The sequence below is a fragment of the Antechinus flavipes genome, chromosome 3, assembly GCF_016432865.1.
Source record: "Antechinus flavipes isolate AdamAnt ecotype Samford, QLD, Australia chromosome 3, AdamAnt_v2, whole genome shotgun sequence".
Taxonomy (NCBI): Eukaryota; Metazoa; Chordata; class Mammalia; order Dasyuromorphia; family Dasyuridae; genus Antechinus; species Antechinus flavipes.
Window position 1 is genome coordinate 624606461 of NC_067400.1, and position 15522 is coordinate 624621982.

Sequence of the window (15522 nt, forward strand, 5' to 3'; positions counted from 1 at the left end):
GCATCGTAGGGTGGGCAGGAAGCCTGGAAAGATGGGGCCAGCTGTTCACTTAACAAGCACTTATGAAGTGCTGACTACGAGAACGCACTGTGCTGGGCTAAGAGCTGGGGATACAAACAACGGCAAGAAGCGTTCTCGGGGGGCTTACTCTCTAACGGGCAAGGCTGTGCAAAAGAACTGGGCAGAAGTAAGATACCTGCAGAACACTGGGTTGGGAATGGCTTTGAAAGCTAAGGAAGTAGCTGTCGCTTTCTAGATGCAATGGGGAGTTGCTGGGGACTCAGTGAATAACAACGTAGACCTGAAGTCAAGGAAAATGACTTGGGCAGCGATATGGTGAATGAGTTGGAATGAGGAGGAACCTAAAGTCGGTTGAAGGACCCATTGATTGCAGGACTTCCAAACTGAAGCAGGGGTTTTAAAGAAGGGGACAGATGCTAGATGTGATGCGGGTAGAAAAGGTAAGATGCTGATGCTGTGCTTACAAACATGGCAGATCGGAAGGACTGTGATACTTTCAGTATCACAGTTTGGGGGATTGTGGTTCTTCTTGCCTCCCTCTGCAGCAGAACATACCGAGTCTCCCCAGGTTTCTCTAAAACTCTTCCCCTTAATCATTTTTTATAACACAATAGCATTCTATCCCAAACACAATAGAAGAGAGACATAGGGTGGAAAAATCTTTAATATGATCGTTCACAATGTTCACCCATACCAGATTCACTTGCTGTCTTGGGAAGGGGACAGGGAAGGAGAAAAATTTGGAACTCAAAATCTGAAAAAACGAATGTTGAAATGAGCATTTTGACACGGAGGAGACAGAGAGTAGTGATCATTGGTAAGCTGGCGAACTTTGGCCAGCCAGGAGTACAGAGAGAAACACAAAGCACAAGCTGGTCTCAAGGAGCTCATGGGAGCACAACATGCAAATAATTATGTTATAAACAAGCTCTAAACGGGTTAAACTGGAGATAATCCACTGGATTAAATGGTAATCCATCCCAAAGGAAGAAAGGCTGATGAGTTATGAAGCCGAGAGTCTCGCAAAGTGACACCTGGAGAAGGGGAGAACTTCTCTAGGACTGACATGTTGTGGGCTATGAGAAAAAGTATAGCCAGTGTGCTTGAGAAAAGGGCTAAGGAACCAGCCATGTGGGAAGGACCAGACCTTTGTGAGTCTGAATAGATGGAAAGAGCACAAAAAAAGATCTGAAATGAAGGTAACTGTTAACTGTAGAACAGAAGTTCTGGAGGGCCCGGTGAGAGGGGCTGTAGTGGGACTTGGGAGAGACGGAGTGATGGAGAAGAGGAAGTGGGGAAGTCGGGTCGGGACTTGCCGTGGCTTACACTAAGTAGCTTACGATTAATCATGGATGGGTTTGGGAGGAAGAGGTGGGGTGAGTCTGTTAGTCACTGGGTTTGATTTAGGGCATAGGGCATCGTGACCCCCATGGCCTTAGCTCTGTCCTCAGGTCGGGAAAGGAAGGACTACCGATCTTCAGGCTTACCTTCCTGGGGTGAAATCCCACCCTGGGAGATGATGGCCACTCATATGAATGTAACTCCTCCTCCCTGGAGCACCCTCATCATCTCAGTGATTCTGAATCCCCAGCAGACCTTGTTTAAATTACACTCTCTGTCTTTTCCTTCTTCTGCCCCCCTCACATAGACCCCTTTCACCCTGCACATCCAGCTCAAGATCTGCTCCTTCCCCTGTGCTCTTGGAAATCTGTTCCACAGACTAACACCTTTCATTCACCTTTTTCTTGCTCACTTTTTTCATCTTGTACTTCCTGGAACCTGACTTCCTCCTGGTGCCGTAGTTTCCCTGGCCCCCCTTTCCAAAGCTGGGTGCATTCATTCACCCATTCAGTCACGGTGGATGAGCTGGAATTCTCCTATTCCCCACCAGGTCCCTTCCAGGATCTCCTCCTGCCTCCAGCTCTCCTCCTTTGAGGGTCAATTAAACAGTATTTGTCACCCAATTAAGATTCTGATGGTTGTTTTTGAACTCCAAGACACTTTTGTTCCTTCCTCAACAACTCAGTGCCTTTTTCTCTTCCCTAATTCTTGCCCTTATACTAGGGAACTTCCACTTCCCCAACTTGCTCATTTTCTATGACCTCCACCTCATCTCATCCAAACTTCTGATCTTGCCTTCATCCACAAATGCCCTACTTCTGTGTTTAGGACTTGGAGATTCTCTTATCCAGTCATCATGCATTTTCATTCTACCTCTCCCTTTTCCTGACAACTGATTATCCTGCACCACATCTGCAATCCCTTACTTCTTTACCAGATTGCCATCTCATACACTGGCTCCCCTTTCCTTTTCTCCCCATCTTGGTGAACCCCGGGTGAGATAGCTCAACTCTTCTCTTGGATCCCTTGCCCTTTTAGCTTATCAGTGATCTTGCCTCAGACGTAGATTACTCACCATCTGATGCCTTTAAAACTTCTATTTCTGTACTGAATGAAACTGAAGAAAATCATGGAACTGTGACCCCTGGGTCCATTATAAATTGGTTATGGGATTTCAACTGGGTCTTCACTACATCAAAGCAATCCTTTGCATCTTCTTAATCCATTACTTAATCCTACTCCCATAGCCCTTTCCCCAAACTTTTTCATTCTTCCTTAAATTTCTCATGAATTCCCTCCATCTTAGCTGAGAATCTTCCTTCATATTTCATTGAAAAAAATTGAGGTCATTCTCTAAGAGTTTCTTTAAAAATTTTTTTTAAATTTAATTTTAGACTAACTCTCTCACTTTTCTTTCCACCTTACCTCTCCCCCCCCCCCCCCCCCACAATTAAGAAAGCAAGAAAACGAATAAACAAAAAATCTCATTATAAACATGTATAGTTAAGGAAAACAAATTTCTGCTTTGGCTATATAAAAAAAAAAAAAATGCCTCATTCTGCACTCCGAGCCTACCGACCTCAATCAGAAGGTGGACAATATCTTCTATTAGGAGTCCTCTGGAATTATAGTCGGTCAATTTGTTAACTGGAGTTCCCATGTCTTTCAAAGCCGCTGGTCTTTAGACTATTGTTATTGTAGAAATTGTTCTTTTGGTTCTTCTTACTTCCCGCTGCATCAGTTCATAGCAAGACTTGCCAGGTTTCTCTAAAACCCTTCCCCTTAATCATTTTTTACAACACAATAGTATTCCATCAAAATCACAAACTTGTTCAGCCATCCCCCAAATTGATCGGCAGCCCTTCATTTTCCAATTCTTTGCCACCACAAAAAGAGCTGCTACAAATATTTTCGTACTTATGGATCCTTTTCCTATGCCTTTTAATCTCTGGGGAATAGATATCACAGTGATAATATTGCTAGATGTGCCCAGTTTGGTAATTTTCTGAAAGAAGTTCCAAATTGCTTTCTAGAGTGAGTTGGACCAGTTCCCAACTCCGCCAAGAGAGCATTGATGTGCTTAAATTTCCGTAGCTCTGCCAGTATTTGTTATTTTCCCTTTTTTGTGATCTTAGGCAATCTGATAGATATCTGGTGGCATCTCGGGATTGTTTTAATTTGCCCTTCTCTAATCATTAGTGATTTAGAGCCTTTTCCCACATGGTTATAGATAGTTGTTCATGTCTTTTGATTATTTGCCCTTGGGGAAGGATTCTTATTCTTATAAATTAGAATCAATTTTCTATATAACTTAGAAATGAGATCTTTATTGAGAAACTTATTGCAAAGATCTCCCCTTATGTTTCTATTTTACTTTTAATTTTAGCTGCATCGGCTTTATTTGTACATGAACTCTTTATGTAATCAGAATGATCTCTTTTGCCTTCTGTGATCCTTTCTATCTCTTGCTTGATCGGGAAGTCTTCCTCTCTTCATAGATATGACAGGTAATTTTTTCCTTGTTCTGCTTTGTGTATGATGTCTCCTTTCATTTCTAAATCATTTCCTCATTTGGTGTTTATGTTCGCATACAGGATAAGATATTGGTGTATACCTAGTTTCTGTCAGACTGCTTTCCAGTTTTTCCATTGGTTTTGGCTGAATAGTAAGTTCCTGCCCCAGCAGCTGAGATCTTTGGGTCTAGCAAACACTAGATTACTGCACTTATTTGCATCTGTATAGTGGGTAGCTTATCTGTTCTGTTGATATACTTCTTGGTTTCTCAATTAGCAACCATTTTTAAAAAGTGATTTCAGTAATGTAATGCAGTTTGAGAACTAATATTGCTAGGTTCTCTTCCTTCCTATTTTTTCCTTCGGAACAATGAGTCAGTCAATAAACATTTATTATGCACCTGCTATGTGCACTTGGCTAAGTGCAGAGTGATAAGGTTCTGAATGGTGGATATATTGGGCAGAGAAGGGAGAAAATCAATCCCTGAGGCAAGTAGGGAGAGGGTACCCTATGGTCCCACCTTCTGGGGAGGTCGTCCAGTCAGAAATCCGGCCACATCAAACCTCTGAGAGCCACCCTCTGTAAGGGTCTTGAGCAGCCTCCCCTTGCTGTGTCCTGTGAGATATCTGTTATGAAAGTGGATTACAACATAGTATTTGCATTTTTTTTTTTTTTTTGCTGTTTGCTCGCTTTTTTCTCATTTTTTTTTCCTTTTTGATCTGATATTTCTTGTTCAACCTGATAAATGTGGAAATATGTATAGAAGAACTGCACATGTTTAACCTATATTGGATTGCTTGCTGTTTAATAGAGGGGGTGGGGAGAAGGGAGGGAGAAAAAATTGGGACTCAAGGTTTTGCAAAGGTGAATGCTGAACACTCTTTGCATGTATTTTGAAAATAAAAGGCTATTATTAAAAAAAAAAAAAGAACTCCCAGTCATGTTCCTGAGGTTAATTTTTTCCTATAAAATCTACTTATGGCCATGCCATACTCATTGCCCTCCTTTGGCTGAGTCCCTTTCAGGGTTTAGCCTGAACCTCATGGGGTGCTCCCTTTCCACTGGGTAATGGTGAGCTCCACTGAGAAACTTGTCTTTCATATGCTCTCCCACTCCATTTCACATTTACCCTTCCTGGTGTGTGTTGTACCCCTTCATTTTGTCTGTAATCTCTTCCCTAAATAAATCTACCTTTAGCCAGAGAGAACGCCCATTGCAAATTCTTCACGTGACCGAACCCCAACTTTAGGCGGCTGCCATCTTCTAGTGTCTGCCTCAGACACTTCATGTTGGATGCTCAAAATCTTTGGCCTTCTTCTTGACAAAAGGTAAGCAATGTGCACCCCAATTTTTTTTTCTGCTCTTCCACTTGTTATGCCACAGTTCTCTTTAACTGTCCTGACTTAGTTTCCCTGTACAAGTTTCCCTTGTCTCAGTTTCCTTAACTGTTCTATCTCAATCTCTTTAGTTGTAAATCCCCCTCTGAAAACTAAGGATTATTCGCCCTCAGGTTATAAATTAGCAAGGTAAACGAGAGAGTAGATTCCTGACTGTTTTGTGTCCTCAAGGATTTACAATATCCCTTTAGAATATTCCAAGATAACCCATGATATCTTTACTTCTTCGTATTCAAACATCCTGTCTTCGGATTTTTTAGGGTTTTATGGCTTCCCCTCCCTGATAGAAACTTTCCCTCCCTTTCTCTTCATTGTCTCCAAAAAGGTATTTAAGAAGTTGGGGTTCCTCCATTCATTGCTGGAGTATGGCAGCTGTCAGTTGTATGCTGGACTCCTCCAGCCCTGGGATCAACATGAATTCCTTGGTCCCAGTATACTTATCTCTGTCTAACTGGATAATTCCAAATGAGAGTCTTGTCCAGTCAATCTTACTCTCCCATTAATAAAATATTAAAATTCTCTAATCTCTCTCCTGCCTCAGTTTCTCCGGCATTACACACTAAGTCAAGGAGTGACCAGAAACCCAGCAAACAGGTGGAACTTCAAAAGCTGCTGGCTTTCTCCTTCACTTAAATATAAGGAGGTCCTCCCTCCAATTTTAAGTCTCATTCCTCCATGTAGTGGAGTTTTTTGGGGGAAATCCAGTATTTTTTTTCAAGGCTCAGTGATCACTTAGCAAAACTGGGGTCTGTTGATCAGACTTATTTGGGGAATGCCCTGAATTAAGTTGTTTTGCCATTTCTGGTGTGGATCCCACTTTTCTTGGAAGCTGAATCCAGGGCTGTTGGCTCCGAGAATGGGATAGGAGTGGGAGAGGCCAACAGAGTGTAGGACTGTGGTTTGGGTTTTCTAGGGGGGTTTCACTCCCCAAATATTGAAAAGGGAGAGTTATTTGCTATGAAACTTAGTAAGATAAGTAATTGCTGCTTCAAGAATTATAGGACTGACATTTAGGTTATAACTGAAAGCTTGTGGAAAAATTTAAAACTAGCTAAAACTGGTAATGTTATGCCACAGTTCTCTTTAACTGTCCTGACTCAGTTTCCCTGTCTCAGTTTCCTTAACTGTTCTGTCTCTGACCCAGTAAAACTAAGGATTATTCGCTCTCGGGTTATAAATTAGCAAGATAAAAGAGTAGATCTCCTGATTCTTTTATGGATTTACAATATTCCTTTAGAATATTCCAAGATTAACCCATGATATCTTTACTTCTTTGTCTCTGGAATTTTTAGGTTTTATGGCTTCCCCTCCCTGATACAAACTTTCCCTCCCTTTCTCTTCTTTGTCTCCAAAAAGGTATTTAAGAAGTTGGGGTTCCTCCATTCATGGCTGGAGAATGGCGTCTGGCAGCTGTATGCTGGACGCTGGATTCTTTGGGTCCTCCAGCCCTGGGACCAATATGGATTCCTTGGTCCCAGTATACTTATCTCTGTCTGACTGGATAATCTGAGACGAGAGTCCTGTCCAGTCAATCTTACTCTCCCATTAATAAAATATTAAAAACTCTCTAATCTCTCTCCTGCCTCAGTTTCTCCGGCATTACAGTAATTACTGTGTAGGAAAGGTAGGGATGAGGTGAAAAACCTTATCTCGACTCACTTTGTACTTTAGAGCTATTCTCTTTTGCTCTCCACAGAATGGGAGGAGGAAAGGTTAACTTAAAACCATCTCTTCAGATTTCAAGATAAGTTGTGAATTTTGTGTGCTCGATTTCTTACTTATTACAATTGTATGAGAAAACACGATTAACTGGTGCGTGCTAAAATTGTGAACTTGTTTCTTCTGGCCATAAGATATTGGAAATTTGGATGCAAATATTGAAGTATTATTACTGAAAATTTAAGTCTATATTTGATTTAATTTTAAGCAAAAACTGGGTATTAAAACAAAGTTTTCTGGTAACTTACTCAAAGATGTTATATGTTTGTATCTCGTAACAGAGATTAAGATATATATATATTTTTAGGATAATTCTCCTAATTAAATGAAATATGTTTAAAGTGTTAGGTTGTTTTCTAAATTATATATTGTACAATTTGCAAAAATTTTATGAGCTGTATTTTAAAATTCTGCCGGCCCTGCTGGACATGAATTTTGTTTTGTGAATTTTTCATTCAAAATTATTCAGTTATCATCTAGATAACTAAGTTCTGAATTCTAGAAGCGTCATATTTCTAAAACCTAAAACTGGTTCCTACTATATCTAGGGAGGAAGGATGCAGTAAAAACATATCATTTAGCCCTTTTTTCCCCCTTCACTGTTTTGGGGGAAGTGAAGGGGAAAAAGACCCAAACCGAACCATTCTTGTTCCAAGGTCATCAGCCCTAGGAAATGACCTTGGCCTGGAAGATGAAATTTCCATACAAGAAAGAAAATAAAGGTGACAATTTGGCTATGATTTCAAAAATATTTTTTAAGGATTTTTGGTTATAATCTGAAATTCAGGATTGAAAAATGTTTCATAGTTTTCTTTTAGATCAATTGGCATAATTATAAATGAAGTCGAAGTCCGCCCTTCTCTACTGGGCATGGCTGCTCCTTGGACTGACCTGAGCCTCTTTTGTGGGATTTGGCTATTTGAGAGAAAATGTTTTGGAACCGTAGATAATATTACTTCTCGAGTCTGCATCCAGGTGTGGATGAGGACCGATAAATCGGAAAGCTCGCCCTCCCAGAACCTCAGAAGGTGGAGGTTTGTTCATCTGAGTAAAAAGGGGTTTGAAGGACGGCTTTTGGAGCTCCACTTGAGGTCAGCCCCTTTTAACAATCTGCAAACTACGTTCCTTTCTATAGGAATGATTCCCACCTATTTCTGAGTCTGGCAAGGGAGTGGAGTTCGTTTGTGGTTTCCATAGCTGAAGTCAAACAGCTAAGTTGGCTTTGTCCTCTGCCTGCTTTTTTTCTCTTACAGCACGTTTCTATATTCAGATCAGCTTAAAAGCCATGAGCAGAATTCAAGTATAAAACCTTCCTGTTTCCAAATCATTATTGATCAGAGAAATGCAAATTAAGACAACTCTGAGATACCACTACACACCTGTCAGATTGGCTAAGATGACAGGAAAAAATAATGATGAATGTTGGAGGGGATGCAGGAAAACTGGGACACTGATGCATTGTTGGTGGAGTTGTGAACGAATCCAACCATTCTGGAGAGCAATCTGGAATTATGCCCAAAAAATTATCAAATTGTGCATACCCTTTGATCCAGCAGTGTTTCTATTGGGCTTATATCCCAAAGAAATACTAAAGAAGGAAAGGGACCTGTATGTGCCAAAATGTTTGTAGCAGCCCTGTTTGTAGTGGCTAGAAACTGGAAAATGAATGGATGCCCATCCATTGGAGAATGGCTGGGTAAATTGTGGTATATGAATGTAATGGAATATTATTGTTCTGTAAGAAATGACCAGCAGGATGAATACAGAGAGGACTGGCGAGACTTACATGAACTGATGCTAAGTGAAATGAGCAGAACCAGGAGATCATTATACACTTCGACAACGATATTGTATGAGGACATATTTTGATGGAAGTGGATTTCTTTGACAAAGAGACCTGAGTTTCAATTGATAAATGACGGACAAAAGCAGCTACACCCAAAGAAAGAACACTGGGAAACGAATGTGAACTATCTGCATTTTTGTTTTTCTTCCCGGGTTATTTATACCTTCTGAATCCAATTCTCCCTATGCAACAAGAGAACTGTTCGGTTCTGCAAACATATATTGTATCTAGGATATACTGCAACATATCCAACATATAAAGGACTGCTTGCCATCTAGGGGAGGGGGTGGAGGGAGGGAGGGGAAAAAAAAATCGGAACAGAAACGAGTGTCAATATAAAGTAATTATTAAATAAAAATTAAAAAAAAAAAACCTTCCTGTTTCTATTTGAAAATGTGCGGTCATCAGGTAAATGACTCTTTTCCATCCTTGGGCAGATGAGCAGTCGGCTTAAGCATCTGCCCTGCTGGACATGAATTTTGTTTTGTGAATTTTTCATTCAAAATTATTCAGTTATCATCTAGATAACTAAGTTCTGAATTCTAGAAGCGTCATATTTCTAAAACCTAAAACTGGTTCCTACTATATCTAGGGAGGAAGGATGCAGTAAAAACATATCATTTAGCCCTTTTTTCCCCTTCACTGTTTTGGGGGAAGTGAAGGGGAAAAAGACCCAAACCGAACCATTCTTGTTCCAAGGTCATCAGCCCTAGGAAATGACCTTGGCCTGGAAGATGAAATTTCCATACAAGAAAGAAAATAAAGGTGACAATTTGGCTATGATTTCAAAAATATTTTTTAAGGATTTTTGGTTATAATCTGAAATTCAGGATTGAAAAATGTTTCATAGTTTTCTTTTAGATCAATTGGCATAATTATAAATGAAGTCGAAGTCCGCCCTTCTCTACTGGGCATGGCTGCTCCTTGGACTGACCTGAGCCTCTTTTGTGGGATTTGGCTATTTGAGAGAAAATGTTTTGGAACCGTAGATAATATTACTTCTCGAGTCTGCATCCAGGTGTGGATGAGGACCGATAAATCGGAAAGCTCGCCCTCCCAGAACCTCAGAAGGTGGAGGTTTGTTCATCTGAGTAAAAAGGGGTTTGAAGGACGGCTTTTGGAGCTCCACTTGAGGTCAGCCCCTTTTAACAATCTGCAAACTACGTTCCTTTCTATAGGAATGATTCCCACCTATTTCTGAGTCTGGCAAGGGAGTGGAGTTCGTTTGTGGTTTCCAGAGCTGAAGTCAAACAGCTAAGTTGGCTTTGTCCTCTGCCTGCTTTTTTTCTCTTACAGCACGTTTCTATATTCAGATCAGCTTAAAAGCCATGAGCAGAATTCAAGTATAAAACCTTCCTGTTTCTATTTGAAAATGTGCGGTCATCAGGTAAATGACTCTTTTCCATCCTTGGGCAGATGAGCAGTCGGCTTAAGCATCTGCCCGTTACTACTGAGGTTCCAAAGGAGACCCCAAGAGGTTGGGGTCACAGCCGGTGTCTCGAGGTGTCTCAGAAGAATCTGCAGGCTTGAACCCACCTCCAAGTCAAGGGACAAAGTAATTGTAAGGCCAGCTGAAGTGGGCTGAGTTCCACAAGGATTTAGCAAAGAGCCAGGAGCAAGAGGGAGAATGGAATTATAGGAAAAGACAGAGAGACCCGGTTCTTCATGTCACTGATCTGCTAATTTTATGGCCCAGAGGTAGAACTGGAGAGTGGTCTGGTATACAGCTCCACGTCATCTCAGAAACCCTTTATCACTGACCAACAGATTGTGATCTGGCTCAGGAAAGCTTCTAGGACTGCATTATAGTTCTCCCAAGGCCAGGAGCCTTTAGGATCAGCGACAGACAGATTATTGGAACAACAGCCTTTCTAAAGTCTAGGGGAAGCAATCTATAACTGTATTATTATGTTCCCAAGGCCAGGAGCCTTTAGGATCCGCGACAGACAGATTATTGGAACAATAGCACTCTAAGGTCAGGGGACCTCGGGATTATCACTATGTTTCCCCTCGAAGCTTGGACCCTATCGATACTAGAGCTATATCTTACTAGAAATGTTTGTCTCTAAATCTTTCAGAATGGAAGCACATTTAGCTATTGAGCAACCATTAGTGAGAGGCAGCCGCTATTCTCATGCAGTGTGAAATCAGAGCATTTTAATGCAGTTTTTTTTTTTTTTAAAGAAATGTAGAGTTTTTGTTACGTCCATGCAAAAAGCCAATTCTGTTTAAGCTAATGGGGGACGTGTTTGCCCCGTGTGTCTGGGGCACTAGCGTGGCTCCTGATAAAGAACTTATTTATTATATTCAGACCAAGCCATAGGCAATAGATTTGCGGATGCAAAAGGCTCTGAGCCCTTGGCACGTGCCCCGGCACCCGGCGACTTTTCACTGGTTGATCCCATAGAGCCCTCATTCACCTCGGTGCCAGCGCCAGCCGCAGGACGGGCCAGCTTCGGGGATCCGACTCGGGGGCACCTCCCGGCCCGCCCTCCAACTGCTCGTCGTTCCAGCAGGAAGGACTTTCAGAAGATAGTCACCCCTGCCCCAAGGACCTTGGGCCCCATCTGGCCGGAGGGAAACTGTTGGGGTGAATGGACCCCAGCCAAGCCCCTCCCAGGTGCGAGTGGGCCCGCAGTGGGTGCTTGCTGACCCTGTGCTAGTCTCTGCTCCCGTGCCCCGCAGGGAGCGGGCACCCTGTGCCAGCTCGGGCGGCAGTTCATCTCTCTCACTCCAGCCCCACAGAGCCTGTGTTTTACTCTCAGTTCTGGACGCCACTTGGGTCCCGGGATTTGGTCCCTAAAATTTCAGTCTGCTAGACCCCCAACCCTGTTTTCAAAAGATTCAGCCCATTAAGCGAGTGGGGAAATGGTGAGGTCCGGAATGGTGGCCGCGTTGGGCAGCGAGAAACGGAAGAAGTGAGAAACTCCACCCCTGAGGCGGGCAGAAGGCCCTGGCAGAGGTCAGTCAAGCTCCGTGGTCCCCCCTTTGGGGAGATGTCCAGTCAAACCCCTGAGGGCCCCCCCAGCCTGAGCAGCCTCCCCTTGCCATGCTCGGACAGAAACCCCAGTCATGTCCCTGAGGGCCATCCCATGGCTGCTGCAGCCGCGGCGGGCTGGGGGTCCTTCCCCTTCCCCCACGCCATGGGGTCTCTCCCCTGACGCCCCACCCCGCTTCTCCTCCTTTTGGGGTCCGAGTCCCTTCCAGGGCTGAGCCTGCCGGCTGAGGGCTCACCCCCACCTCAGGGGCTGCTGCCTCCCTCCTGGGTGATGAGGAGCTTGGTTTTCACATGCTCTCCCACTCACATTTACCCATTTTTCCTATTTCTGTGTTTTACCTGATTTCACACATTACCGTGTCTGCTGTGTCCCGCCCTTTTGTCTGGGACTCTTCCCCAGACAAATCTACCCCTAGCGAAGACCCCAACTTTGGGTAGCGGCCCTCGTCGGGCGTCTCCCTCGGCCGTCACGGGGCACAGGGAGAGACAAAGGGCCGGCCTCCGCTCTCGGGGAGCTCCCGGGAGAAGGCAGCGCCTTGCGGCAGAGCGCCCCAGCCCGAGCCCAATCTGCCCTCCGACACTTGTGCCCTCTGGGCTGGGGAGGAAATGGCCGACCATTCCAGGCCCTTCCCGGGCCGCGGAGCCGGCGGCAAAGAAACATGTCTGAACAAGCTAAATGGGGGAGATGGGGGGGCATCCCCACCGCGGGGGCCAGAGCGGAGGCCGGCGGTCAGAGTCTCCGGAAGGAAGGGGTGAGGAGGGAGGCTCGGAAGGGTGACAGGCGGAGGGCCTCGTGTTTAACCCTGTGCCATGGAATCTGTGCCCACGGGGGATCCTATGGACCCCTGCTCAGGTGATATTTGTAAATGAATAAAATGAAATACATAAGCTTACAAAGGAAACCAATTCTATTGAGACGCAGTTATAAAAATATGAAAAAACGCAAATCCTTGGAGCCGGGGTTTAGGAGCTCTGTCCTAGACGGCCTCCGGCCTGGAGAGGAAGCCTACAAGGACGGGGGTCTGCGATCCGAGTCGTCCGGGCCACCTTCAGCTGCCGCTGCTCTGACCCCATGCAATTGGGCGCTCGCAGTATGCCACGCGGTGCCCTGGGCCACAAAGGCAGAGAACGAGGGGCCAGGGCTGCTGCCCCTGGGACCCGGGGGTGGTCGGCGGCCCCAGGAGGGCAGATGCGGGAGACCTCTTCTCCCTCCCCCCTCCCCGAAGGAGACCAGTTCCAGCCAAGAAGGGAAGCAGGAGGTCGGGGCAGTGAATCCCGTAGCAAGTAACAAAGACCCCCCCCAAACAAAACCCCGAGAGCATCCCCAGGAGCCGCCATAGAGGTAGGATCTCTCCCCTGGGAGACAACTCAGTGGGACCATTAGAGTCCTAGCTCTCTCCCGAGGGGAGATCTCCGGAAAGCTCTTCCGCAGGAGGCTGGGGACAGCGCCGCTGGAAACCCGAAGCGACTGCAATGCCCCCAGGTCCGAAGACTCGAACTCTCCTCTCCGGCCCACGCTCATTTTGGCCGCCTCTGATGCAAGCTTCCACATCGTCCCCGGCCATGGCGGGAATCCCAGGCTGATGGATTTGGGGGCTGGGATCACAGAAAATAGAAGATAGTTTCTGCCCTTTAAAAATTATTTTTACACACATCTGCCATCTGCCCTTCCTCAACTGAACAACCACCAGAAGAGGAAGGAGGGACCTAGGCCAGCAAAACAAATCCCTCTGCTGACGGTGCCTGAAGCCGTTCCCGCCGTCCCTTCTCTGGCACTGGGGGGCGGGCCGTTTCCTCTCCAGTCCTTTGCCTCGTTTCTCAGCGCGTTGGGCACAGTTTCAGAAGCTCTCAGGACGGTTTTTCTGCATAACCTCCTTGTGCCAGCGGCTGCCCCGGTCCTGCTCACTCGGCACCAGACAGATCCCTGCCAGCCGTTTCCTGACTTGCCCGACGGGTGACTCGCAGAGCCCACGCGGACCTAATCTCTTTCCCTGCCAGGAAGAAGGCCAAATGGCCACTATCGGATGCCCCCGTTTCCCGGCGGCTGCTGTTGGTGCCGCGTGATGGAGGGCGGAACTCGGCGTCGGTGTCCCGCCTATTCCCTGAGCATCTTTAACCCCCCTTTGAGACCTCATTAGCCAACCTGCTCTGGGAGCCTCCCTCTGAGTTCCTGCTGCATTCCCTGAGAAACTCCAAGGCTTGTTTCCCATAGAGAAGATCTTTGCCGAGTCCTTGTCAGGACTGAGCCCGCTCTGAGGGTTCCCTTTCTCTCTAATGGAATCTTTCCCCTAACTCCGGTGAGCCGCCCCACGCCTCCGCGGGTCTCACCGCAGGACCGCCCAGCAGGGGGTGCCCTCCTCCGAGAAGGGCTCCGCCAGCAAAGCGGGATGAAAAGTAGCTCGGAAGAAAAGCGAGAGGCGCTTAGTCCGGCCGTCCACGTGGACTATGAGTCCGGCCTGGGGACCATTTGAGCTCCTGCGGGTCTGAAAAGCCGCAGCCCGACACACCTTAACTCAGCTCTAATGCGGTGATGTCATCTGGGTCCCTTCCAGAACGAGGGACACCAGCACCCACCTCAGGCCGGGGAGGGGAGAGTGGACTGAGACCTGGGCGGGGCTTAGCTGCGGGGGCTACATTCGGAGAGGAGGGCACCTCGCCTGCTCCCGCGCTCCTAACAGACGCTGGTTTGGAGGTCTTACTCCTGTTCGCCTGGGAGCTCCGTGGGGAGCGAGAGGTGGGCTTCACCTAGGATGACACAGTCCCTACACGAAGAACTCTCTAGAACCCGGGCCCAAATCAGGAAGCTCTCCCCCCAGAATTAAGAATAGACTAGAAATTCCTCATGGAACAGACTTTCCCCCAAAAAATTCAGAATAGGCTTTCCCAGAATTTATTGATGGAGCAGTTCAAGGACTCTTGCCAGGCAAGGACCCACGAATGGACTCTTCCAGTCTCCTAGAACCTATGGACGGAACAGTGCAATGACTCATGTGGTGGGGGAGGCACATCCTCTCCTTTACTCCAGAATGGATTCTCCCAGCCTCCTTCAATCTTGAAGTGGATTGGGCAGAGCCAGGACTCTTGGTGGGGAGGGGGAATCTCTCCCTACATTTCGGAATGGACTCTTCCAGCCTTAAGACCCATCCTCCCCTAGATTTCAGAATGGACTCTCCCAGTCCATCTTCCTAGTAGCTCCGTAGAAGTTCACGGATTCACGGAGGAAACACTTCCCCTGAATTCAGAACGTCCATTATTTCCTGAGCCCAGGGCGGCCGGGTTCACGGTCAATAACGGGGAACATCGTCAGACTCCTCACCAATGCCCTCCTCCATCCTCCCCCTACCCCAGGTCCTTTTCTGCAGCAGGGAATTGCAGGCCTTATTCCACCTATCCCAGCTCGCTCCGCCTGTTGGCCAACAGCCAACGCCTCCCGGTTTCACCAATTCCCATTGGTGTGTGTTGGAGGGGAGGCTTGCGTCACGATTAGTCTGGACTTTTATTCCCCTCCCCCAACTCCCATTTAGTCTATACGATTCGCCGACCATGGCGGAAGTTTATCAGGATCCTCCAATCAGAATAAGAGTCGGAGAGCCAGGGCGGGATTTTTGCGCGGAGATGAACTCCACCCGTCTCCCAGGCAACGCCCCTCCCCTCTTCTTCCCCCTACGTCCCTGCTTCCCCGACCT